The sequence below is a fragment of the Oncorhynchus mykiss genome, chromosome 17 (assembly GCF_057628025.1).
Source record: "Oncorhynchus mykiss isolate SJ-2025 chromosome 17, ASM5762802v1, whole genome shotgun sequence".
Classification (NCBI taxonomy): Eukaryota; Metazoa; Chordata; class Actinopteri; order Salmoniformes; family Salmonidae; genus Oncorhynchus; species Oncorhynchus mykiss.
In genome coordinates, this window is record NC_143038.1 from 67,132,028 (window position 1) to 67,155,435 (window position 23,408).

The window sequence follows — 23,408 nt, forward strand, 5'->3', positions numbered from 1 at the left end:
ACACTTCATGGCTGCATTTCTTGCTCTGCAGTAAAATTCATGCAACAACAGGAGGATCAAATTAAGATTTGCATCTGTAACAGAAATCCCAAGGAACCTTGTCGGTGACAGAAGCTATGACTGTGTACACTGGCCTAGGTGTGTCCTGACTTCAGCTTGGCTGTGCGGCCAGTGGCGCAATGGATAACGTGTCTGATAACAGGTCAGAAGATTGAATATTTGACTCCTGTTTGGCTCAAAACTAGATTTATTTGACCAAAATCAAGCTGGGAAAAATACTGTGTACTTTTCATTGTGTCTGGCAGTTCTCGATTCAAACACATTTTAGACTGATTTTATATGGGACTTTTCTCCAACATCTCTGAGAAAAAAGATGGAGCTTGTAATACAACAAGCATAATTTCAACGTTTATGGATTTGTCTGTGATGTTTTTTTAAGTAACTGTCTTCCCATATGGTCTGGCTTTTAGGATTCCTGTTTTTCGCCCAGGTTGAACTCCCAGTATGGGAAAGAACATCTTGTCATTTGGGATGCACTTGTGTAAGAACAGATACCACATTTTAACTGGCAGCAGAATCACACAACACAACAATATTCCCTCAGCAACAGCAAATGTGACATGTTTTGTAGATTCATAATTTACAAGACTTTTTAAACATTGAATACACTTCAAGTTTGCATTTCTTGCTCTTCAGTAAAATTCATGCAACAACAGGAGGATCAAATTAAGATATGCATCTGAAACAGAAAACCAAGGAACCTTGTTGTTGACAGACACAATGACTGTGTACACTAGTCTAGCTGTGACCTGACTTCAGCTTAGACGTGGGGCCAGTGGCGCAATGGATAACGTGTCTGACTACGGATCAGAAGATTCTAGGTTAGACTCCTGGCTGGCTCGATACTTAATTTAATTGATTGAAATCAAGCCGGCATTGATACTGTATACTCTTCAGTGCTTCTGGCTGTTCTCACTTCAAACTCATTTTAGACTGATTTCATCTGGACATTCCCCAACATCTCAGAGAAAAAAAGATGTAGCTTTTAATCCAACAGGCATAATGTCAACATTTAAAGATTTGTCTGTGATGTGTATTTTAAGTATGTGTCTTCCCATATGGTCTAGCGGTTAGTATTCCTGGTTTTCACCCAGGTGGCCCGGGTTCAACTCCCGGTATGGGAAAGAAAAGCTTGTCGTTTGGGATGCACTTGTGTAACAACAGATACTGCATTTTAACTGGCAGCAGTTTCACACAACACAACAATATTCCCTCAGCAACAGGAAATGTGACATGTTATGTAGATTCAAATTATACAAGGCTTTTTAAACGTTGAATACACTTCATGGCTGCATTTCTTGCTCTGCAGTAAAATTCATGCAACAACAGGAGGATCAAATTAAGATTTGCATCTGTAACAGAAATCCCAAGGAACCTTGTCGGTGACAGAAGCTATGACTGTGTACACTGGCCTAGGTGTGTCCTGACTTCAGCTTGGCTGTGCGGCCAGTGGCGCAATGGATAACGTGTCTGATAACAGGTCAGAAGATTGAATATTTGACTCCTGTTTGGCTCAAAACTAGATTTATTTGACCAAAATCAAGCTGGGAAAAATACTGTGTACTTTTCATTGTGTCTGGCAGTTCTCGATTCAAACACATTTTAGACTGATTTTATATGGGACTTTTCTCCAACATCTCTGAGAAAAAAGATGGAGCTTGTAATACAACAAGCATAATTTCAACGTTTATGGATTTGTCTGTGATGTTTTTTTAAGTAACTGTCTTCCCATATGGTATGGCTTTTAGGATTCCTGGTTTTCGTCCGGGTTGAACTCCCAGTATGAGAAAGAACATCTTGTCATTTGGGATGCACTTGTGTAAGAACAGATACCACATTTTAACTGGCAGCAGAATCACACAACACAACAATATTCCCTCAGCAACAGCAAATGTGACATGTTTTGTAGATTCATAATTTACAAGACTTTTTAAACATTGAATACACTTCAAGTTTGCATTTCTTGCTCTTCAGTAAAATTCATGCAACAACAGGAGGATCAAATTAAGATATGCATCTGAAACAGAAAACCAAGGAACCTTGTTGTTGACAGACACAATGACTGTGTACACTAGTCTAGCTGTGACCTGACTTCCGCTTAGACGTGGGGCCAGTGGCGCAATGGATAACGTGTCTGACTACGGATCAGAAGATTCTAGGTTCGACTCCTGGCTGGCTCTATACTTAATTTAATTGATTGAAATCAAGCCGGCATTGATACTGTATACTCTTCAGTGCTTCTGGCTGTTCTCACTTCAAACTCATTTTAGACTGATTTCATCTGGACATTCCCCAACATCTCAGAGAAAAAAAGATGTAGCTTTTAATCCAAAAGGCATAATGTCAACATTTAAAGATTTGTCTGTGATGTGTATTTTAGTATTTTAAGTATGTGTCTTCCCATATGGTCTAGCGGTTAGGATTCCTGGTTTTCACCCAGGTGGCCCGGGTTCAACTCCCGGTATGGGAAAGAATATCTTGTTGTTTGGGATGCACTTGTGTAACAACAGATACTGCATTTTAACTGGCAGCAGTTTCACACAACACAACAATATTCCCTCAGCAACAGGAAATGTGACATGTTATGTAGATTCAAATTATACAAGGCATTTTAAACGTTGAATACACTTCATTGCTGCATTTCTTGCTCTGCAGTAAAATTCATGCAACAACAGGAGGATCAAATTAAGATTTGCATCTGTAACAGAAATCCCAAGGAACCTTGTCGGTGACAGAAGCTATGACTGTGTACACTGGCCTAGGTGTGTCCTGACTTCAGCTTGGCTGTGCGGCCAGTGGCGCAATGGATAACGTGTCTGATAACAGGTCAGAAGATTGAATATTTGACTCCTGTTTGGCTCAAAACTAGATTTATTTGACCAAAATCAAGCTGGGAAAAATACTGTATACTTTTCATTGTGTCTGGCAGTTCTCGATTCAAACACATTTTAGACTGATTTTATATGGGACTTTTCTCCAACATCGCTGAGAAAAAGATGGAGCTTGTAATTACAACAAGCATCATTTCAACGTTTATGGATTTGTCTGTGATGTTTTTTTAAAGTAACTGTCTTCCCATATGGTCTGGCTTTTAGGATTTCTGGTTTTCGCCCGGGTTGAACTCCCAGTATGGGAAAGAACATCTTGTCATTTGGGATGCACTTGTGTAAGAACAGATACCACATTTTAACTGGCAGCAGAATCACACAACACAACAATATTCCCTCAGCAACAGCAAATGTGACATGTTTTGTAGATTCATAATTTACAAGACTTTTTAAACATTGAATACACTTCAAGTTTGCATTTCTTGCTCTTCAGTAAAATTCATGCAACAACAGGAGGATCAAATTAAGATATGCATCTGAAACAGAAAACCAAGGAACCTTGTTGTTGACAGACACAATGACTGTGTACACTGGTCTAGCTGTGACCTGACTTCAGCTTAGACGTGGGGCCAGTGGCGCAATGGATAACGTGTCTGACTACGGATCAGAAGATTCTAGGTTCGACTCCTGGCTGGCTCGATACTTAATTTAATTGATTGAAATCAAGCCGGCATTGATACTGTATACTCTTCAGTGCTTCTGGCTGTTCTCACTTCAAACTCATTTTAGACTGATTTCATCTGGACATTCCCCAACATCTCAGAGAAAAAAAGATGTAGCTTTTAATCCAAAAGGCATAATGTCAACATTTAAAGATTTGTCTGTGATGTGTATTTTAAGTATGTGTCTTCCCATATGGTCTGGCTTTTAGGATTTCTGGTTTTCGCCCGGGTTCAACTCCCGGTATGGGAAAGAATATCTTGTTGTTTGGGATGCACTTGTGTAACAACAGATACTGCATTTTAACTGGCAGCAGTTTCACACAACACAACAATATTCCCTCAGCAACAGGAAATGTGACATGTTATGTAGATTCAAATTATACAAGGCATTTTAAACGTTGAATACACTTCATTGCTGCATTTCTTGCTCTGCAGTAAAATTCATGCAACAACAGGAGGATCAAATTAAGATTTGCATCTGTAACAGAAATCCCAAGGAACCTTGTCGGTGACAGAAGCTATGACTGTGTACACTGGCCTAGGTGTGTCCTGACTTCAGCTTGGCTGTGCGGCCAGTGGCGCAATGGATAACGTGTCTGATAACAGGTCAGAAGATTGAATATTTGACTCCTGTTTGGCTCAAAACTAGATTTATTTGACCAAAATCAAGCTGGGAAAAATACTGTATACTTTTCATTGTGTCTGGCAGTTCTCGATTCAAACACATTTTAGACTGATTTTATATGGGACTTTTCTCCAACATCGCTGAGAAAAAGATGGAGCTTGTAATTACAACAAGCATCATTTCAACGTTTATGGATTTGTCTGTGATGTTTTTTTAAAGTAACTGTCTTCCCATATGGTCTGGCTTTTAGGATTTCTGGTTTTCGCCCGGGTTGAACTCCCAGTATGGGAAAGAACATCTTGTCATTTGGGATGCACTTGTGTAAGAACAGATACCACATTTTAACTGGCAGCAGAATCACACAACACAACAATATTCCCTCAGCAACAGCAAATGTGACATGTTTTGTAGATTCATAATTTACAAGACTTTTTAAACATTGAATACACTTCAAGTTTGCATTTCTTGCTCTTCAGTAAAATTCATGCAACAACAGGAGGATCAAATTAAGATATGCATCTGAAACAGAAAACCAAGGAACCTTGTTGTTGACAGACACAATGACTGTGTACACTGGTCTAGCTGTGACCTGACTTCAGCTTAGACGTGGGGCCAGTGGCGCAATGGATAACGTGTCTGACTACGGATCAGAAGATTCTAGGTTTGACTCCTGGCTGGCTCGATACTTAATTTAATTTATTGAAATCAAGCCGGGATTGATACTGTATACTTTTCAGTGCTTCTGGCTGTTCTCACTTCAAACTCATTTTAGACTGATTTCATCTGGACATTCCCCAACATCTCAGAGAAAAAAAGATGTAGCTTTTAATCCAAAAGGCATAATGTCAACATTTAAAGATTTGTCTGTGATGTGTATTTTAAGTATGTGTCTTCCCATATGGTCTAGCGGTTAGGATTCCTGGTTTTCACCCAGGTGGCCCGGGTTCAACTCCTGGTATGGGAAAGAATATCTTGTTGTTTGGGATGCACTTGTGTAACAACAGATACTGCATTTTAACAGGCAGCAGTTTCACACAACACAACAATATTCCCTCAGCAACAGGAAATGTGACATGTTATGTAGATTCAAATTATACAAGGCATTTTAAACGTTGAATACACTTCATTGCTGCATTTCTTGCTCTGCAGTAAAATTCATGCAACAACAGGAGGATCAAATTAAGATTTGCATCTGTAACAGAAATCCCAAGGAACCTTGTCGGTGACAGAAGCTATGACTGTGTACACTGGCCTAGGTGTGTCCTGACTTCAGCTTGGCTGTGCGGCCAGTGGCGCAATGGATAACGTGTCTGATAACAGGTCAGAAGATTGAATATTTGACTCCTGTTTGGCTCAAAACTAGATTTATTTGACCAAAATCAAGCTGGGAAAAATACTGTATACTTTTCATTGTGTCTGGCAGTTCTCGATTCAAACACATTTTAGACTGATTTTATATGGGACTTTTCTCCAACATCGCTGAGAAAAAGATGGAGCTTGTAATTACAACAAGCATCATTTCAACGTTTATGGATTTGTCTGTGATGTTTTTTTAAAGTAACTGTCTTCCCATATGGTCTGGCTTTTAGGATTTCTGGTTTTCGCCCGGGTTGAACTCCCTGTATGGGAAAGAACATCTTGTCATTTGGGATGCACTTGTGTAAGAACAGATACCACATTTTAACTGGCAGCAGAATCACACAACACAACAATATTCCCTCAGCAACAGCAAATGTGACATGTTTTGTAGATTCATAATTTACAAGACTTTTTAAACATTGAATACACTTCAAGTTTGCATTTCTTGCTCTTCAGTAAAATTCATGCAACAACAGGAGGATCAAATTAAGATATGCATCTGAAACAGAAAACCAAGGAACCTTGTTGTTGACAGACACAATGACTGTGTACACTGGTCTAGCTGTGACCTGACTTCAGCTTAGACGTGGGGCCAGTGGCGCAATGGATAACGTGTCTGACTACGGATCAGAAGATTCTAGGTTCGACTCCTGGCTGGCTCGATACTTAATTTAATTTATTGAAATCAAGCCGGGATTGATACTGTATACTTTTCAGTGCTTCTGGCTGTTCTCACTTCAAACTCATTTTAGACTGATTTCATCTGGACATTCCCCAACATCTCAGAGAAAAAAAGATGTAGCTTTTAATCCAAAAGGCATAATGTCAACATTTAAAGATTTGTCTGTGATGTGTATTTTAAGTATGTGTCTTCCCATATGGTCTAGCGGTTAGGATTCCTGGTTTTCACCCAGGTGGCCCGGGTTCAACTCCCGGTATGGGAAAGAATATCTTGTTGTTTGGGATGCACTTGTGTAACAACAGATACTGCATTTTAACTGGCAGCAGTTTCACACAACACAACAATATTCCCTCAGCAACAGGAAATGTGACATGTTATGTAGATTCAAATTATACAAGGCATTTTAAACGTTGAATACACTTCATTGCTGCATTTCTTGCTCTGCAGTAAAATTCATGCAACAACAGGAGGATCAAATTAAGATTTGCATCTGTAACAGAAATCCCAAGGAACCTTGTCGGTGACAGAAGCTATGACTGTGTACACTGGCCTAGGTGTGTCCTGACTTCAGCTTGGCTGTGCGGCCAGTGGCGCAATGGATAACGTGTCTGATAACAGGTCAGAAGATTGAATATTTGACTCCTGTTTGGCTCAAAACTAGATTTATTTGACCAAAATCAAGCTGGGAAAAATACTGTATACTTTTCATTGTGTCTGGCAGTTCTCGATTCAAACACATTTTAGACTGATTTTATATGGGACTTTTCTCCAACATCGCTGAGAAAAAGATGGAGCTTGTAATTACAACAAGCATCATTTCAACGTTTATGGATTTGTCTGTGATGTTTTTTTAAAGTAATTGTCTTCCCATATGGTCTGGCTTTTAGGATTTCTGGTTTTCGCCCGGGTTGAACTCCCAGTATGGGAAAGAACATCTTGTCATTTGGGATGCACTTGTGTAAGAACAGATACCACATTTTAACTGGCAGCAGAATCACACAACACAACAATATTCCCTCAGCAACAGCAAATGTGACATGTTTTGTAGATTCATAATTTACAAGACTTTTTAAACATTGAATACACTTCAAGTTTGCATTTCTTGCTCTTCAGTAAAATTCATGCAACAACAGGAGGATCAAATTAAGATATGCATCTGAAACAGAAAACCAAGGAACCTTGTCGGTGACAGAAGCTATGACTGTGTACACTGGCCTAGGTGTGTCCTGACTTCAGCTTAGACGTGGGGCCAGTGGCGCAATGGATAACGTGTCTGACTACGGATCAGAAGATTCTAGGTTCGACTCCTGGCTGGCTCGATACTTAATTTAATTGATTGAAATCAAGCCGGGATTGATACTGTATACTTTTCAGTGCTTCTGGCAGTTCTCGATTCAAACACATTTTAGACTGATTTTATATGGGACTTTTCTCCAACATCGCTGAGAAAAAGATGGAGCTTGTAATTACAACAAGCATCATTTCAACGTTTATGGATTTGTCTGTGATGTTTTTTTAAAGTAACTGTCTTCCCATATGGTCTGGCTTTTAGGATTTCTGGTTTTCGCCCGGGTTGAACTCCCTGTATGGGAAAGAACATCTTGTCATTTGGGATGCACTTGTGTAAGAACAGATACCACATTTTAACTGGCAGCAGAATCACACAACACAACAATATTCCCTCAGCAACAGCAAATGTGACATGTTTTGTAGATTCATAATTTACAAGACTTTTTAAACATTGAATACACTTCAAGTTTGCATTTCTTGCTCTTCAGTAAAATTCATGCAACAACAGGAGGATCAAATTAAGATATGCATCTGAAACAGAAAACCAAGGAACCTTGTTGTTGACAGACACAATGACTGTGTACACTGGTCTAGCTGTGACCTGACTTCAGCTTAGACGTGGGGCCAGTGGCGCAATGGATAACGTGTCTGACTACGGATCAGAAGATTCTAGGTTCGACTCCTGGCTGACTCGATATTTAATTGATTGAAATCAAGCCGGGATTGATACTGTATACTTTTCAGTGCTTCTGGCTGTTCTCACTTCAAACTCATTTTAGACTGATTTCATCTGGACATTCCCCAACATCTCAGAGAAAAAAAGATGTAGCTTTTAATCCAAAAGGCATAATGTCAACATTTAAAGATTTGTCTGTGATGTGTATTTTAAGTATGTGTCTTCCCATATGGTCTAGAGGTTAGGATTCCTGGTTTTCACCCAGGTGGCCCGGGTTCAACTCCCGGTATGGGAAAGAATATCTTGTTGTTTGGGATGCACTTGTGTAACAACAGATACTGCATTTTAACTGGCAGCAGTTTCACACAACACAACAATATTCCCTCAGCAACAGGAAATGTGACATGTTATGTAGATTCAAATTATACAAGGCTTTTTAAACGTTGAATACACTTCATGGCTGCATTTCTTGCTCTGCAGTAAAATTCATGCAACAACAGGAGGATCAAATTAAGATTTGCATCTGTAACAGAAATCCCAAGGAACCTTGTCGGTGACAGAAGCTATGACTGTGTACACTGGCCTAGGTGTGTCCTGACTTCAGCTTGGCTGTGCGGCCAGTGGCGCAATGGATAACGTGTCTGATAACAGGTCAGAAGATTGAATATTTGACTCCTGTTTGGCTCAAAACTAGATTTATTTGACCAAAATCAAGCTGGGAAAAATACTGTATACTTTTCATTGTGTCTGGCAGTTCTCGATTCAAACACATTTTAGACTGATTTTATATGGGACTTTTCTCCAACATCGCTGAGAAAAAGATGGAGCTTGTAATTACAACAAGCATCATTTCAACGTTTATGGATTTGTCTGTGATGTTTTTTTAAAGTAATTGTCTTCCCATATGGTCTGGCTTTTAGGATTTCTGGTTTTCGCCCGGGTTGAACTCCCAGTATGGGAAAGAACATCTTGTCATTTGGGATGCACTTGTGTAAGAACAGATACCACATTTTAACTGGCAGCAGAATCACACAACACAACAATATTCCCTCAGCAACAGCAAATGTGACATGTTTTGTAGATTCATAATTTACAAGACTTTTTAAACATTGAATACACTTCAAGTTTGCATTTCTTGCTCTTCAGTAAAATTCATGCAACAACAGGAGGATCAAATTAAGATATGCATCTGAAACAGAAAACCAAGGAACCTTGTTGTTGACAGACACAATGACTGTGTACACTGGTCTAGCTGTGACCTGACTTCAGCTTAGACGTGGGGCCAGTGGCGCAATGGATAACGTGTCTGACTACGGATCAGAAGATTCTAGGTTCGACTCCTGGCTGGCTCGATACTTAATTTAATTGATTGAAATCAAGCCGGGATTGATACTGTATACTTTTCAGTGCTTCTGGCTGTTCTCACTTCAAACTCATTTTAGACTGATTTCATCTGGACATTCCCCAACATCTCAGAGAAAAAAAGATGTAGCTTTTAATCCAAAAGGCATAATGTCAACATTTAAAGATTTGTCTGTGATGTGTATTTTAAGTATGTGTCTTCCCATATGGTCTAGCGGTTAGGATTCCTGGTTTTCACCCAGGTGGCCCGGGTTCAACTCCCGGTATGGGAAAGAATATCTTGTTGTTTGGGATGCACTTGTGTAACAACAGATACTGCGTTTTAACTGGCAGCAGTTTCACACAACACAACAATATTCCCTCAGCAACAGGAAATGTGACATGTTATGTAGATTCAAATTATACAAGGCATTTTAAACGTTGAATACACTTCATTGCTGCATTTCTTGCTCTGCAGTAAAATTCATGCAACAACAGGAGGATCAAATTAAGATTTGCATCTGTAACAGAAATCCCAAGGAACCTTGTCGGTGACAGAAGCTATGACTGTGTACACTGGCCTAGGTGTGTCCTGACTTCAGCTTGGCTGTGCGGCCAGTGGCGCAATGGATAACGTGTCTGATAACAGGTCAGAAGATTGAATATTTGACTCCTGTTTGGCTCAAAACTAGATTTATTTGACCAAAATCAAGCTGGGAAAAATACTGTATACTTTTCATTGTGTCTGGCAGTTCTCGATTCAAACACATTTTAGACTGATTTTATATGGGACTTTTCTCCAACATCGCTGAGAAAAAGATGGAGCTTGTAATTACAACAAGCATCATTTCAACGTTTATGGATTTGTCTGTGATGTTTTTTTAAAGTAATTGTCTTCCCATATGGTCTGGCTTTTAGGATTTCTGGTTTTCGCCCGGGTTGAACTCCCAGTATGGGAAAGAACATCTTGTCATTTGGGATGCACTTGTGTAAGAACAGATACCACATTTTAACTGGCAGCAGAATCACACAACACAACAATATTCCCTCAGCAACAGCAAATGTGACATGTTTTGTAGATTCATAATTTACAAGACTTTTTAAACATTGAATACACTTCAAGTTTGCATTTCTTGCTCTTCAGTAAAATTCATGCAACAACAGGAGGATCAAATTAAGATATGCATCTGAAACAGAAAACCAAGGAACCTTGTTGTTGACAGACACAATGACTGTGTACACTGGTCTAGCTGTGACCTGACTTCAGCTTAGACGTGGGGCCAGTGGCGCAATGGATAACGTGTCTGACTACGGATCAGAAGATTCTAGGTTCGACTCCTGGCTGGCTCGATACTTAATTTAATTGATTGAAATCAAGCCGGGATTGATACTGTATACTTTTCAGTGCTTCTGGCTGTTCTCACTTCAAACTCATTTTAGACTGATTTCATCTGGACATTCCCCAACATCTCAGAGAAAAAAAGATGTAGCTTTTAATCCAAAAGGCATAATGTCAACATTTAAAGATTTGTCTGTGATGTGTATTTTAAGTATGTGTCTTCCCATATGGTCTAGCGGTTAGGATTCCTGGTTTTCACCCAGGTGGCCTGGGTTCAACTCCCGGTATGGGAAAGAATATCTTGTTGTTTGGGATGCACTTGTGTAACAACAGATACTGCATTTTAACTGGCAGCAGTTTCACACAACACAACAATATTCCCTCAGCAACAGGAAATGTGACATGTTATGTAGATTCAAATTATACAAGGCATTTTAAACGTTGAATACACTTCATTGCTGCATTTCTTGCTCTGCAGTAAAATTCATGCAACAACAGGAGGATCAAATTAAGATTTGCATCTGTAACAGAAATCCCAAGGAACCTTGTCGGTGACAGAAGCTATGACTGTGTACACTGGCCTAGGTGTGTCCTGACTTCAGCTTGGCTGTGCGGCCAGTGGCGCAATGGATAACGTGTCTGATAACAGGTCAGAAGATTGAATATTTGACTCCTGTTTGGCTCAAAACTAGATTTATTTGACCAAAATCAAGCTGGGAAAAATACTGTATACTTTTCATTGTGTCTGGCAGTTCTCGATTCAAACACATTTTAGACTGATTTTATATGGGACTTTTCTCCAACATCTCTGAGAAAAAGATGGAGCTTGTAATTACAACAAGCATCATTTCAACGTTCATGGATTTGTCTGTGATGTGTTTTTAAAGTAACTGTCTTCCCATATGGTCTGGCTTTTAGGATTCCTGGTTTTCGCCCGGGTTGAACTCCCAGTATGGGAAAGAACATCTTGTCATTTGGGATGCACTTGTGTAAGAACAGATACCACATTTTAACTGGCAGCAGAATCACACAACACAACAATATTCCCTCAATAACAGCAAATGTGACATGTTTTGTAGATTCATAATTTACAAGACTTTTTAAACATTGAATACACTTCAAGTTTGCATTTCTTGCTCTGCAGTAAAATTCATGCAACAACAGGAGGATCAAATTAAGATATGCATCTGAAACAGAAAACCAAGGAACCTTGTTGTTGACAGACGCAATGACTGTGTACACTGGTCTAGCTGTGACCTGACTTCAGCTTAGACGTGGGGCCAGTGGCGCAATGGATAACATGTCTGAATACAGATCAGAAGATTCTAGGTTCGACTCCTTGCTGCCTCGATACTTAATTTTTAATTGATTGAAATCAAGCCGGGATTGATACTGTATACTTTTCAGTGCTTCTGGCTGTTCTCACTTCAAACTCATTTTAGACTGATTTCATCTGGACATTCCCCAACATCTCAGAGAAAAAAAAGATGTAGCTTTTAATTCAACAGGCATAATGTCAACATTTAAAGATTTGTCTGTGATGTGTATTTTAAGTATGTGTCTTCCCATATGGTCTAGCGGTTAGGATTCCTGGTTTTCACCCAGGTGGCCCGGGTTCAACTCCTGGTATGGGAAAGAAAAGCTTGTCGTTTAGGATGCACTTGTGTAACAACAGATACTGGTAGCAGTTTCACACAACACAACAATATTCCCACAGGAAATGTGACATGTTATGTAGATTCAAATTATACAAGGCTTTTTAAACGTTGAATACACTTCATGGCTGCATTTCTTGCTCTGCAGTAAAATTCATGCAACAACAGGAGGATCAAATTAAGATTTGCATCTGTAACAGAAATCCCAAGGAACCTTGTCGGTGACAGAAGCTATGACTGTGTACACTGGCCTAGGTGTGTCCTGACTTCAGCTTGGCTGTGCGGCCAGTGGCGCAATGGATAACGTGTCTGATAACAGGTCAGAAGATTGAATATTTGACTCCTGTTTGGCTCAAAACTAGATTTATTTGACCAAAATCAAGCTGGGAAAAATACTGTGTACTTTTCATTGTGTCTGGCAGTTCTCAATTCAAACACATTTTAGACTGATTTTATATGGGACTTTTCTCCAACATCTCTGAGAAAAAAGATGGAGCTTGTAATACAACAAGCATAATTTCAACGTTTATGGATTTGTCTGTGATGTTTTTTTAAGTAACTGTCTTCCCATATGGTCTGGCTTTTAGGATTCCTGGTTTTCGCCCGGGTTGAACTCCCAGTATGGGAAAGAACATCTTGTCATTTGGGATGCACTTGTGTAAGAACAGATACCACATTTTAACTGGCAGCAGAATCACACAACACAACAATATTCCCTCAGCAACAGCAAATGTGACATGTTTTGTAGATTCATAATTTACAAGACTTTTTAAACATTGAATACACTTCAAGTTTGCATTTCTTGCTCTTCAGTAAAATTCATGCAACAACAGGAGGATCAAATTAAGATATGCATCTGAAACAGAAAACCAAGGAACCTTTTTGTTGACAGACACAATGACTGTGTACACTAGTCTAGCTGTGACCTGACTTCAGCTTAGACGTGGGGCCAGTGGCGCAGTGGATAACGTGTCTGACTACGGATCAGAAGATTATATGTTCGACTCCTGGCTGGCTCGATACTTAATTTAATTGATTGAAATCAAGCCGGCATTGATACTGTATACTCTTCAGTGCTTCTGGCTGTTCTCACTTCAAACTCATTTTAGACTGATTTCATCTGGACATTCCCCAACATCTCAGAGAAAAAAAGATGTAGCTTTTAATCCAAAAGGCATAATGTCAACATTTAAAGATTTGTCTGTGATGTGTATTTTAAGTATGTGTCTTCCCATATGGTCTAGCGGTTAGGATTCCTGGTTTTCACCCAGGTGGCCCGGGTTCAACTCCCGGTATGGGAAAGAATATCTTGTTGTTTGGGATGCACTTGTGTAACAACAGATACTGCATTTTAACTGGCAGCAGTTTCACACAACACAACAATATTCCCTCAGCAACAGGAAATGTGACATGTTATGTAGATTCAAATTATACAAGGCATTTTAAACGTTGAATACACTTCATTGCTGCATTTCTTGCTCTGCAGTAAAATTCATGCAACAACAGGAGGATCAAATTAAGATTTGCATCTGTAACAGAAATCCCAAGGAACCTTGTCGGTGACAGAAGCTATGACTGTGTACACTGGCCTAGGTGTGTCCTGACTTCAGCTTGGCTGTGCGGCCAGTGGCGCAATGGATAACGTGTCTGATAACAGGTCAGAAGATTGAATATTTGACTCCTGTTTGGCTCAAAACTAGATTTATTTGACCAAAATCAAGCTGGGAAAAATACTGTATACTTTTCATTGTGTCTGGCAGTTCTCGATTCAAACACATTTTAGACTGATTTTATATGGGACTTTTCTCCAACATCGCTGAGAAAAAGATGGAGCTTGTAATTACAACAAGCATCATTTCAACATTTATGGATTTGTCTGTGATGTTTTTTTAAAGTAATTGTCTTCCCATATGGTCTGGCTTTTAGTATTTCTGGTTTTCGCCCGGGTTGAACTCCCAGTATGGGAAAGAACATCTTGTCATTTGGGATGCACTTGTGTAAGAACAGATACCACATTTTAACTGGCAGCAGAATCACACAACACAACAATATTCCCTCAGCAACAGCAAATGTGACATGTTTTGTAGATTCATAATTTACAAGACTTTTTAAACATTGAATACACTTCAAGTTTGCATTTCTTGCTCTTCAGTAAAATTCATGCAACAACAGGAGGATCAAATTAAGATATGCATCTGAAACAGAAAACCAAGGAACCTTGTTGTTGACAGACACAATGACTGTGTACACTGGTCTAGCTGTGACCTGACTTCAGCTTAGACGTGGGGCCAGTGGCGCAATGGATAACGTGTCTGACTACGGATCAGAAGATTCTAGGTTCGACTCCTGGCTGGCTCGATACTTAATTTAATTGATTGAAATCAAGCCGGGATTGATACTGTATACTTTTCAGTGCTTCTGGCAGTTCTCTATTCAAACACATTTTAGACTGATTTCATATGGGACTTTTCTCCAACATCGCTGAGAAAAAGATGGAGCTTGTAATTACAACAAGCATCATTTCAACGTTTATGGATTTGTCTGTGATGTTTTTTTAAAGTAACTGTCTTCCCATATGGTCTGGCTTTTAGGATTTCTGGTTTTCGCCCGGGTTGAACTCCCAGTATGGGAAAGAACATCTTGTCATTTGGGATGCACTTGTGTAAGAACAGATACCACATTTTAACTGGCAGCAGAATCACACAACACAACAATATTCCCTCAGCAACAGCAAATGTGACATGTTTTGTAGATTCATAATTTACAAGACTTTTTAAACATTGAATACACTTCAAGTTTGCATTTCTTGCTCTTCAGTAAAATTCATGCAACAACAGGAGGATCAAATTAAGATTTGCATCTGTAACAGAAATCCCAAGGAACCTTGTCGGTGACAGAAGCTATGACTGTGTACACTGGTCTAGCTGTGACCTGACTTCAGCTTAGACGTGGGGCCAGTGGCGCAATGGATAACGTGTCTGACTACGGATCAGAAGATTCTAGGTTCGACTCCTGGCTGGCTCGATACTTAATTTAATTTATTGAAATCAAGCCGGGATTGATACTGTATACTTTTCAGTGCTTCTGGCTGTTCTCACTTCAAACTCATTTTAGACTGATTTCATCTGGACATTCCCCAACATCTCAGAGAAAAAAAGATGTAGCTTTTAATCCAACAGGCATAATGTCAACATTTAAAGATTTGTCTGTGATGTGTATTTTAAGTATGTGTCTTCCCATATGGTCTAGCGGTTAGGATTCCTGGTTTTCACCCAGGTGGCCCGGGTTCAACTCCCGGTATGGGAAAGAATATCTTGTCGTTTGGGATGCACTTGTGTAACAACAGATATTGCATTTTAACTGGCAGCAGTTTCACACAACACAACAATATTCCCTCAGCAACAGGAAATGTGACATGTTATGTAGATTCAAATTATACAAGGCATTTTAAACGTTGAATACACTTCATTGCTGCATTTCTTGCTCTGCAGTAAAATTCATGCAACAACAGGAGGATCAAATTAAGATTTGCATCTGTAACAGAAATCCCAAGGAACCTTGTCGGTGACAGAAGCTATGACTGTGTACACTGGCCTAGGTGTGTCCTGACTTCAGCTTGGCTGTGCGGCCAGTGGCGCAATGGATAACGAGTCTGATAACAGGTCAGAAGATTGAATATTTGACTCCTGTTTGGCTCAAAACTAGATTTATTTGACCAAAATCAAGCTGGGAAAAATACTGTATACTTTTCATTGTGTCTGGCAGTTCTCGATTCAAACACATTTTAGACTGATTTTATATGGGACTTTTCTCCAACATCGCTGAGAAAAAGATGGAGCTTGTAATTACAACAAGCATCATTTCAACGTTTATGGATTTGTCTGTGATGTTTTTTTAAAGTAACTGTCTTCCCATATGGTCTGGCTTTTAGGATTTCTGGTTTTCGCCCGGGTTGAACTCCCAGTATGGGAAAGAACATCTTGTCATTTGGGATGCACTTGTGTAAGAACAGATACCACATTTTAACTGGCAGCAGAATCACACAACACAACAATATTCCCTCAGCAACAGCAAATGTGACATGTTTTGTAGATTCATAATTTACAAGACTTTTTAAACATTGAATACACTTCAAGTTTGCATTTCTTGCTCTTCAGTAAAATTCATGCAACAACAGGAGGATCAAATTAAGATATGCATCTGAAACAGAAAACCAAGGAACCTTGTTGTTGACAGACACAATGACTGTGTACACTGGTCTAGCTGTGACCTGACTTCAGCTTAGACGTGGGGCCAGTGGCGCAATGGATAACGTGTCTGACTACGGATCAGAAGATTCTAGGTTCGACTCCTGGCTGGCTCGATACTTAATTTAATTTATTGAAATCAAGCCGGGATTGATACTGTATACTTTTCAGTGCTTCTGGCTGTTCTCACTTCAAACTCATTTTAGACTGATTTCATCTGGACATTCCCCAACATCTCAGAGAAAAAAAAGATGTAGCTTTTAATCCAACAGGCATAATGTCAACATTTAAAGATTTGTCTGTGATGTGTATTTTAAGTATGTGTCTTCCCATATGGTCTAGCGGTTAGGATTCCTGGTTTTCACCCAGGTGGCCCGGGTTCAACTCCCGGTATGGGAAAGAATATCTTGTTGTTTGGGATGCACTTGTGTAACAACAGATACTGCATTTTACCTGGCAGCAGTTTCACACAACACAACAATATTCCCTCAGCAACAGGAAATGTGACATGTTATGTAGATTCAAATTATACAAGGCATTTTAAACGTTGAATACACTTCATTGCTGCATTTCTTGCTCTGCAGTAAAATTCATGCAACAACAGGAGGATCAAATTAAGATTTGCATCTGTAACAGAAATCCCAAGGAACCTTGTCGGTGACAGAAGCTATGACTGTGTACACTGGCCTAGGTGTGTCCTGACTTCAGCTTGGCTGTGCGGCCAGTGGCGCAATGGATAACGTGTCTGATAACAGGTCAGAAGATTGAATATTTGACTCCTGTTTGGCTCAAAACTAGATTTATTTGACCAAAATCAAGCTGGGAAAAATACTGTATACTTTTCATTGTGTCTGGCAGTTCTCGATTCAAACACATTTTAGACTGATTTTATATGGGACTTTTCTCCAACATCGCTGAGAAAAAGATGGAGCTTGTAATTACAACAAGCATCATTTCAACGTTTATGGATTTGTCTGTGATGTTTTTTTAAAGTAACTGTCTTCCCATATGGTCTGGCTTTTAGGATTTCTGGTTTTCGCCCGGGTTGAACTCCCAGTATGGGAAAGAACATCTTGTCATTTGGGATGCACTTGTGTAAGAACAGATACCACATTTTAACTGGCAGCAGAATCACACAACACAACAATATTCCCTCAGCAACAGCAAATGTGACATGTTTTGTAGATTCATAATTTACAAGACTTTTTAAACATTGAATACACTTCAAGTTTGCATTTCTTGCTCTTCAGTAAAATTCATGCAACAACAGGAGGATCAAATTAAGATATGCATCTGAAACAGAAAACCATGGAACCTTGTTGTTGACAGACACAATGACTGTGTACACTGGTCTAGCTGTGACCTGACTTCAGCTTAGACGTGGGGCCAGTGGCGCAATGGATAACGTGTCTGACTACGGATCAGAAGATTCTAGGTTCGACTCCTGGCTGGCTCAATACTTAATTTAATTTATTGAAATCAAGCCGGGATTGATACTGCATACTTTTCAGTGCTTCTGGCTGTTCTCACTTCAAACTCATTTTAGACTGATTTCATCTGGACATTCCCCAACATCTCAGAGAAAAAAAGATGTAGCTTTTAATCCAACAGGCATAATGTCAACATTTAAAGATTTGTCTGTGATGTGTATTTTAAGTATGTGTCTTCCCATATGGTCTAGCAGTTAGGATTCCTGGTTTTCACCCAGGTGGCCCGGGTTCAACTCCCGGTATGGGAAAGAATATCTTGTCGTTTGGGATGCACTTGTGTAACAACAGATATTGCATTTTAACTGGCAGCAGTTTCACACAACACAACAATATTCCCTCAGCAACAGGAAATGTGACATGTTATGTAGATTCAAATTATACAAGGCATTTTAAACGTTGAATACACTTCATTGCTGCATTTCTTGCTCTGCAGTAAAATTCATGCAACAACAGGAGGATCAAATTAAGATTTGCATCTGTAACAGAAATCCCAAGGAACCTTGTCGGTGACAGAAGCTATGACTGTGTACACTGGCCTAGGTGTGTCCTGACTTCAGCTTGGCTGTGCGGCCAGTGGCGCAATGGATAACGTGTCTGATAACAGGTCAGAAGATTGAATATTTGACTCCTGTTTGGCTCAAAACTAGATTTATTTGACCAAAATCAAGCTGGGAAAAATACTGTATACTTTTCATTGTGTCTGGCAGTTCTCGATTCAAACACATTTTAGACTGATTTTATATGGGACTTTTCTCCAACATCGCTGAGAAAAAGATGGAGCTTGTAATTACAACAAGCATCATTTCAACGTTTATGGATTTGTCTGTGATGTTTTTTTAAAGTAACTGTCTTCCCATATGGTCTGGCTTTTAGGATTCCTGGTTTTCGCCCGGGTTGAACTCCCAGTATGGGAAAGAACATCTTGTCATTTGGGATGCACTTGTGTAACAACAGATACCACATTTTAACTGGCAGCAGAATCACACAACACAACAATATTCCCTCAGCAACAGCAAATGTGACATGTTTTGTAGATTCATAATTTACAAGACTTTTTAAACATTGAATACACTTGAAGTTTGCATTTCTTGCTCTTCAGTAAAATTCATGCAACAACAGGAGGATCAAATTAAGATATGCATCTGAAACAGAAAACCAAGGAACCTTGTTGTTGACAGACACAATGACTGTGTACACTGGTCTAGCTGTGACTTGACTTCAGCTTAGACGTGGGGCCAGTGGCGCAATGGATAACGTGTCTGACTACGGATCAGAAGATTCTAGTTTCGACTCCTGGCTGGCTCGATACTTAATTTAATTGATTGAAATCAAGCCGGGATTGACACTGAATACTTTTCAGTGCTTCTGGCTGTTCTCACTTCAAGCTCATTTTAGACTGATTTCATCTGGACATTCCCCAACATCTCAGAGAAAAAAAGATGTAGCTTTTAATCCAACAGGCATAATGTCAACATTTAAAGATTTGTCTGTGATGTGTATTTTAAGTATGTGTCTTCCCATATGGTCTAGTGGTTGGTCCTGGTTTTCACCCAGGTGGCCTGGGTTCAACTCCCGGTATGGGAAAGAATTTCTTGTCGTTTGGGATGCACTTGTGTAACAACAGATACTGCATTTTAACTGGCAGCAGTTTCACACAACACAACAATATTCCCTCAGCAACAGGAAATGTGACATGTTATGTAGATTCAAATTATACAAGGCTTTTTAAACGTTGAATACACTTCATTGCTGCATTTCTTGCTCTGCAGTAAAATTCATGCAACAACAGGAGGATCAAATTAAGATTTGCATCTGTAACAGAAATCCCAAGGAACCTTGTCGGTGACAGAAGCTATGACTGTGTACACTGGCCTAGGTGTGTCCTGACTTCAGCTTGGCTGTGCGGCCAGTGGCGCAATGGATAACGTGTCTGATAACAGGTCAGAAGATTGAATATTTGACCAAAATCAAGCTGGGAAAAATACTGTATACTTTTCATTGTGTCTGGCAGTTCTCGATTCAAACACATTTTAGACTGATTTTATATGGGACTTTTCTCCAACATCGCTGAGAAAAAGATGGAGCTTGTAATTACAACAAGCATCATTTCAACGTTTATGGATTTGTCTGTGATGTTTTTTTAAAGTAACTGTCTTCCCATATGGTCTGGCTTTTAGGATTCCTGGTTTTCGCCCGGGTTGAACTCCCAGTATGGGAAAGAACATCTTGTCATTTGGGATGCACTTGTGTAAGAACAGATACCACATTTTAACTGGCAGCAGAATCACACAACACAACAATATTCCCTCAGCAACAGCAAATGTGACATGTTTTGTAGATTCATAATTTACAAGACTTTTTAAACATTGAATACACTTGAAGTTTGCATTTCTTGCTCTTCAGTAAAATTCATGCAACAACAGGAGGATCAAATTAAGATATGCATCTGAAACAGAAAACCAAGGAACCTTGTTGTTGACAGACACAATGACTGTGTACACTGGTCTAGCTGTGACTTGACTTCAGCTTAGACGTGGGGCCAGTGGCGCAATGGATAATGTGTCTGACTACGGATCAGAAGATTCTAGTTTCGACTCCTGGCTGGCTCGATACTTAATTTAATTGATTGAAATCAAGCCGGGATTGACACTGAATACTTTTCAGTGCTTCTGGCTGTTCTCACTTCAAGCTCATTTTAGACTGATTTCATCTGGACATTCCCCAACATCTCAGAGAAAAAAAGATGTAGCTTTTAATCCAACAGGCATAATGTCAACATTTAAAGATTTGTCTGTGATGTGTATTTTAAGTATGTGTCTTCCCATATGGTCTAGTGGTTGGTCCTGGTTTTCACCCAGGTGGCCCGGGTTCAACTCCCGGTATGGGAAAGAATTTCTTGTCGTTTGGGATGCACTTGTGTAACAACAGATACTGCATTTTAACTGGCAGCAGTTTCACACAACACAACAATATTCCCTCAGCAACAGGAAATGTGACATGTTATGTAGATTCAAATTATACAAGGCATTTTAAACGTTGAATACACTTCATTGCTGCATTTCTTGCTCTGCAGTAAAATTCATGCAACAACAGGAGGATCAAATTAAGATTTGCATCTGTAACAGAAATCCCAAGGAACCTTGTCGGTGACAGAAGCTATGACTGTGTACACTGGCCTAGGTGTGTCCTGACTTCAGCTTGACTGTGCGGCCAGTGGCGCAATGGATAACGTGTCTGATAACAGGTCAGAAGATTGAATATTTGACTCCTGTTTGGCTCAAAACTAGATTTATTTGACCAAAATCAAGCTGGGAAAAATACTGTATACTTTTCATTGTGTCTGGCAGTTCTCGATTCAAACACATTTTAGACTGATTTTATATGGGACTTTTCTCCAACATCGCTGAGAAAAAGATGGAGCTTGTAATTACAACAAGCATCATTTCAACGTTTATGGATTTGTCTGTGATGTTTTTTTAAAGTAACTGTCTTCCCATATGGTCTGGCTTTTAGGATTTCTGGTTTTCGCCCGGGTTGAACTCCCTGTATGGGAAAGAACATCTTGTCATTTGGGATGCACTTGTGTAAGAACAGATACCACATTTTAACTGGCAGCAGAATCACACAACACAACAATATTCCCTCAGCAACAGCAAATGTGACATGTTTTGTAGATTCATAATTTACAAGACTTTTTAAACATTGAATACACTTCAAGTTTGCATTTCTTGCTCTTCAGTAAAATTCATGCAACAACAGGAGGATCAAATTAAGATATGCATCTGAAACAGAAAACCAAGGAACCTTGTTGTTGACAGACACAATGACTGTGTACACTGGTCTAGCTGTGACCTGACTTCAGCTTAGACGTGGGGCCAGTGGCGCAATGGATAACGTGTCTGACTACGGATCAGAAGATTCTAGGTTCGACTCCTGGCTGGCTCGATACTTAATTTAATTGATTGAAATCAAGCCGGGATTGATACTGTATACTTTTCAGTGCTTCTGGCTGTTCTCACTTCGAACTCATTTTAGACTGATTTTATATGGGACTTTTCTCCAACATCGCTGAGAAAAAGATGGAGCTTGTAATTACAACAAGCATCATTTCAACGTTTATGGATTTGTCTGTGATGTTTTTTTAAAGTAACTGTCTTCCCATATGGTCTGGCTTTTAGGATTTCTGGTTTTCGCCCGGGTTGAACTCCCTGTATGGGAAAGAACATCTTGTCATTTGGGATGCACTTGTGTAAGAACAGATACCACATTTTAACTTGCAGCAGAATCACACAACACAACAATATTCCCTCAGCAACAGCAAATGTGACATGTTTTGTAGATTCATAATTTACAAGACTTTTTAAACATTGAATACACTTCAAGTTTGCATTCCTTGCTCTTCAGTAAAATTCATGCAACAACAGGAGGATCAAATTAAGATATGCATCTGAAACAGAAAACCAAGGAACCTTGTTGTTGACAGACACAATGACTGTGTACACTGGTCTAGCTGTGACCTGACTTCAGCTTAGACGTGGGGCCAGTGGCGCAATGGATAACGTGTCTGACTACGGATCAGAAGATTCTAGGTTCGACTCCTGGCTGGCTCGATATTTAATTGATTGAAATCAAGCCGGGATTGATACTGTATACTTTTCAGTGCTTCTGGCTGTTCTCACTTCAAACTCATTTTAGACTGATTTCATCTGGACATTCCCCAACATCTCAGAGAAAAAAAGATGTAGCTTTTAATCCAAAAGGCATAATGTCAACATTTAAAGATTTGTCTGTGATGTGTATTTTAAGTATGTGTCTTCCCATATGGTCTAGCGGTTAGGATTCCTGGTTTTCACCCAGGTGGCCCGGGTTCAACTCCCGGTATGGGAAAGAATATCTTGTTGTTTGGGATGCACTTGTGTAACAACAGATACTGCATTTTAACTGGCAGCAGTTTCACACAACACAACAATATTCCCTCAGCAACAGGAAATGTGACATGTTATGTAGATTCAAATTATACAAGGCATTTTAAACGTTGAATACACTTCATTGCTGCATTTCTTGCTCTGCAGTAAAATTCATGCAACAACAGGA

At 39.5% G+C, this 23,408-nt stretch overlaps 22 non-coding genes across 22 annotated transcripts; all 22 read left to right on the forward strand.

Moving 5' to 3' along the window:
* Nucleotides 1-2,458: 2,458 nt before the first annotated feature.
* On the forward strand, nucleotides 2,459-2,530 carry trnae-uuc (transfer RNA glutamic acid (anticodon UUC)). The gene has a single exon. It is a non-coding gene; the product is annotated as a tRNA-Glu (tRNA).
* Nucleotides 2,531-3,514: 984 nt separating this feature from the next.
* On the forward strand, nucleotides 3,515-3,587 carry trnar-acg (transfer RNA arginine (anticodon ACG)). Its single transcript has one exon. It is a non-coding gene; the product is annotated as a tRNA-Arg (tRNA).
* Nucleotides 3,588-5,127: 1,540 nt separating this feature from the next.
* Nucleotides 5,128-5,199, forward strand: trnae-uuc (transfer RNA glutamic acid (anticodon UUC)). Its single transcript has one exon. It is a non-coding gene; the product is annotated as a tRNA-Glu (tRNA).
* A 984-nt stretch (nucleotides 5,200-6,183) lies between these two features.
* On the forward strand, nucleotides 6,184-6,256 carry trnar-acg (transfer RNA arginine (anticodon ACG)). Its single transcript has one exon. It is a non-coding gene; the product is annotated as a tRNA-Arg (tRNA).
* Nucleotides 6,257-6,466: 210 nt separating this feature from the next.
* On the forward strand, nucleotides 6,467-6,538 carry trnae-uuc (transfer RNA glutamic acid (anticodon UUC)). The gene has a single exon. It is a non-coding gene; the product is annotated as a tRNA-Glu (tRNA).
* Nucleotides 6,539-7,522: 984 nt separating this feature from the next.
* Nucleotides 7,523-7,595, forward strand: trnar-acg (transfer RNA arginine (anticodon ACG)). Its single transcript has one exon. It is a non-coding gene; the product is annotated as a tRNA-Arg (tRNA).
* Nucleotides 7,596-8,465: 870 nt separating this feature from the next.
* Nucleotides 8,466-8,537, forward strand: trnae-uuc (transfer RNA glutamic acid (anticodon UUC)). The gene has a single exon. It is a non-coding gene; the product is annotated as a tRNA-Glu (tRNA).
* A 984-nt stretch (nucleotides 8,538-9,521) lies between these two features.
* On the forward strand, nucleotides 9,522-9,594 carry trnar-acg (transfer RNA arginine (anticodon ACG)). The gene has a single exon. It is a non-coding gene; the product is annotated as a tRNA-Arg (tRNA).
* A 210-nt stretch (nucleotides 9,595-9,804) lies between these two features.
* trnae-uuc (transfer RNA glutamic acid (anticodon UUC)) lies at nucleotides 9,805-9,876 on the forward strand. The gene has a single exon. It is a non-coding gene; the product is annotated as a tRNA-Glu (tRNA).
* A 984-nt stretch (nucleotides 9,877-10,860) lies between these two features.
* On the forward strand, nucleotides 10,861-10,933 carry trnar-acg (transfer RNA arginine (anticodon ACG)). Its single transcript has one exon. It is a non-coding gene; the product is annotated as a tRNA-Arg (tRNA).
* A 210-nt stretch (nucleotides 10,934-11,143) lies between these two features.
* On the forward strand, nucleotides 11,144-11,215 carry trnae-uuc (transfer RNA glutamic acid (anticodon UUC)). Its single transcript has one exon. It is a non-coding gene; the product is annotated as a tRNA-Glu (tRNA).
* Nucleotides 11,216-12,485: 1,270 nt separating this feature from the next.
* On the forward strand, nucleotides 12,486-12,557 carry trnae-uuc (transfer RNA glutamic acid (anticodon UUC)). Its single transcript has one exon. It is a non-coding gene; the product is annotated as a tRNA-Glu (tRNA).
* Nucleotides 12,558-13,806: 1,249 nt separating this feature from the next.
* trnae-uuc (transfer RNA glutamic acid (anticodon UUC)) lies at nucleotides 13,807-13,878 on the forward strand. The gene has a single exon. It is a non-coding gene; the product is annotated as a tRNA-Glu (tRNA).
* A 984-nt stretch (nucleotides 13,879-14,862) lies between these two features.
* trnar-acg (transfer RNA arginine (anticodon ACG)) lies at nucleotides 14,863-14,935 on the forward strand. Its single transcript has one exon. It is a non-coding gene; the product is annotated as a tRNA-Arg (tRNA).
* A 593-nt stretch (nucleotides 14,936-15,528) lies between these two features.
* trnar-acg (transfer RNA arginine (anticodon ACG)) lies at nucleotides 15,529-15,601 on the forward strand. The gene has a single exon. It is a non-coding gene; the product is annotated as a tRNA-Arg (tRNA).
* A 210-nt stretch (nucleotides 15,602-15,811) lies between these two features.
* On the forward strand, nucleotides 15,812-15,883 carry trnae-uuc (transfer RNA glutamic acid (anticodon UUC)). The gene has a single exon. It is a non-coding gene; the product is annotated as a tRNA-Glu (tRNA).
* Nucleotides 15,884-16,867: 984 nt separating this feature from the next.
* Nucleotides 16,868-16,940, forward strand: trnar-acg (transfer RNA arginine (anticodon ACG)). The gene has a single exon. It is a non-coding gene; the product is annotated as a tRNA-Arg (tRNA).
* A 211-nt stretch (nucleotides 16,941-17,151) lies between these two features.
* trnae-uuc (transfer RNA glutamic acid (anticodon UUC)) lies at nucleotides 17,152-17,223 on the forward strand. The gene has a single exon. It is a non-coding gene; the product is annotated as a tRNA-Glu (tRNA).
* A 984-nt stretch (nucleotides 17,224-18,207) lies between these two features.
* trnar-acg (transfer RNA arginine (anticodon ACG)) lies at nucleotides 18,208-18,280 on the forward strand. Its single transcript has one exon. It is a non-coding gene; the product is annotated as a tRNA-Arg (tRNA).
* Nucleotides 18,281-22,186: 3,906 nt separating this feature from the next.
* On the forward strand, nucleotides 22,187-22,259 carry trnar-acg (transfer RNA arginine (anticodon ACG)). The gene has a single exon. It is a non-coding gene; the product is annotated as a tRNA-Arg (tRNA).
* Nucleotides 22,260-22,851: 592 nt separating this feature from the next.
* On the forward strand, nucleotides 22,852-22,924 carry trnar-acg (transfer RNA arginine (anticodon ACG)). Its single transcript has one exon. It is a non-coding gene; the product is annotated as a tRNA-Arg (tRNA).
* Nucleotides 22,925-23,129: 205 nt separating this feature from the next.
* trnae-uuc (transfer RNA glutamic acid (anticodon UUC)) lies at nucleotides 23,130-23,201 on the forward strand. Its single transcript has one exon. It is a non-coding gene; the product is annotated as a tRNA-Glu (tRNA).
* Nucleotides 23,202-23,408: the final 207 nt, after the last annotated feature.